The sequence below is a fragment of the Tasmannia lanceolata genome, unplaced genomic scaffold, assembly GCF_043159265.1.
Source record: "Tasmannia lanceolata isolate RefF3 unplaced genomic scaffold, GAP_Taslan_0.1 ptg000194l, whole genome shotgun sequence".
Lineage (NCBI taxonomy): Eukaryota > Viridiplantae > Streptophyta > Magnoliopsida > Canellales > Winteraceae > Tasmannia > Tasmannia lanceolata.
The window spans coordinates 282,501-285,000 of NW_027518870.1; positions in this window are offsets into that span (position 1 = coordinate 282,501).

Genomic DNA, 2,500 nt, shown 5'->3' on the forward strand with positions numbered 1-2,500 from the left:
CTCCCAACCATTGCAAGCAAGCAAGCAAGCAAGAAAGAAAGTAAGTAAGTAAGTAAGTATTACATATAGGGGCGGGACATGCGGGGAGATCTGCGAAACGTGCATTACGGGGCACACGCGTACCTACCGGGGCATACCGACCCCTATTGGGGCACACGTGTGCATATCGGGGCATACCGGGCCTATCGGGGCACACGCGTACATACCGGGGCATACCGAGCCCTACTGGGGCACACGTGCGCATATCGGGGCGTACCAAGCCTATCGGGGCATACGCATGTATCCCAAGGCATACCGAGTCAATCCGGGCATACGCGTTCATACCGGGGCGTAACGGGCCTATCGGGGCATACTTGGGCATATCCGGGCAAAAAATGCCCAAAACTTGCGCAACCTTGGCAACCGTGGTCCATTCCTCTCTATATGCCTAGCCTTGCCAACCGTGGTCCATTCCTCACTATATGCCATGGCCTTGTGCCCATGGTCTTCCCAAGACAGCGTCCAAGGCCCCCGGAAGGCCAAGGGAGCCCAACCCAGCAATGCCCTGCTATGGCAAGCCAAGGCCAAGCATTCCGGTGCCTATCCGGGCAAAAATGCAATTCCTCTCTATATGCCTAGCCTTGGCAACCGTGGTCCATTCCCCACCATATGCCATGGCCTTGTGCCCATGGTCTTCCCAAGACAGTGTCCAAGGCGCCCGGAAGGCCAAGGGAGCCCAACCCAGCAATGCCCTGCTTTGGCAAGCCAAGGCCAAGCATTCCGGTGCCTAACCTTGGCAACCGTGGTCCTTTCCTCACCATATGCCATGGCCTTGTGCCCATGGTCTTCGCAAGACATCGTCCAAGGCGCCCAAAAGGCCAAGGGAGCCCAACCCAGCAATGCCTTGCTAGGACAAGCCAAGGCCAAGCATTCCGGTGCCTATCCGGGCAAAAACGCCCAAAGCATGCCCATTCCTTAGCCTATCCAGGCAAAAACGCCCAAAATCTGCACATTCTAGTGCCTATCCGGGCAAAAACGCCCACCAGCATGCCACCCTCCTATAGGGTTTGCGCAACCAACCAGCCTAACCACCAGTGGCAACCAAAGGTGCTGTTAGCGACGACTTCTGAAGACGCAACGAGACGCGACGTGTTTGCGCCCAGACGCGACGAGACGATGCGGGATCTGCGCCCAAGAATGCCTAGACCCGTCGACTTGATGCGGGATCAGCTCGCCCAAGCATGCCTAGTGTGCAAGGCCTGTGTGCAAGGCTAGTGTCCAAGGCTAGTGTGCAAGGCTCATGTGGAACGCTAGTGCGCAAGGCTAGTGCCCAAGGCTTGTGTGCCAGGCCCGTGTGCAAGGCTAGTGTCCAGGGCTTGTGTGCATTGCTTGAGTGCAAGGCTTGTGTGCATTGCTCGAGTGCATGGCTTGTGTGCAAGGGTTGTGCGCAAGGCTAGTGTGCGGGGCTTGTGCGCATGGCTAATGTGCACGGCTTGTGTGCATGGCTACCGTGCAAGGCTAGTTTGCATGGCTAGGGTGCAAGGCTCGCATGCGAGGCTAGTGTGCAAGGCTGCGTGCAAGGGAAGCGTGCAGGGCGAGTGTGCGAGGCCACTGTGCACGGCGCCAGCACTAGCGAGCCATCATCCGCGTTGCCATGGCTCGCTTGGCCTTGGCTTGCCAGGCCCCGACACGAGCAATCGCGCATTTTCTTTGCAACCGACCATCAATGCCGCCCAACGGGGCCAGCACGAGCAGTCATCCGCGGTCCCCTGGCCCTGCGCACGTTTGTCTTTGAAACCGAGCATCAATGCCACAGAAAGTGCCGGGGCGCCAGCTGGAGCCATCATCCGACGTGCCATGGCTCGCTTGGCCTTGGCTTGCCGGGCCCCGACACGAGCAATCGCGCATTTTCTTTGCAACCGACCATCAATGCCGCCCAACGGGGCCAGCACGAGCAGTCATCCGCGGTCCCCTGGCACTGCGCACGTTTGTCTTTGAAACCGAGCATCAATGCCACAGAAAGTGCCGGGGCGCCAGCTGGAGCCATCATCCGACGTGCCATGGCTCTGGTCCCATGGTCTTCGCAACCGAGCATTCGTGACACCCGCGGGGCCAGGACACCAACCCTTCCGACACGAGCATTCGCGCATGTTCTTTGGCCACACAACGGCGCCAGCACGAGCAAAATCATCCGCGGTGCGGTGGCCTTGCACGGCCTTTTGTCTTTGGAACCAACCATCAGTGCCACGGGAAGTGCCGGAGTCCCGGCATCCGCGGTGCCAAGTCATTGCGCCCTTGGTCTCTGCAGCGGGGCATGCCGGGCACTCCCAACCATTGCAAGCAAGCAAGCAAGCAAGAAAGAAAGTAAGTAAGTAAGTAAGTATTACATATAGGGGCGGGACATGCGGGGAGATCTGCGAAACGTGCATTACGGGGCACACGCGTACCTACCGGGGCATACCGACCCCTATTGGGGCACACGTGTGCATATCGGGGCATACCGGGCCTATCAGGGCATACC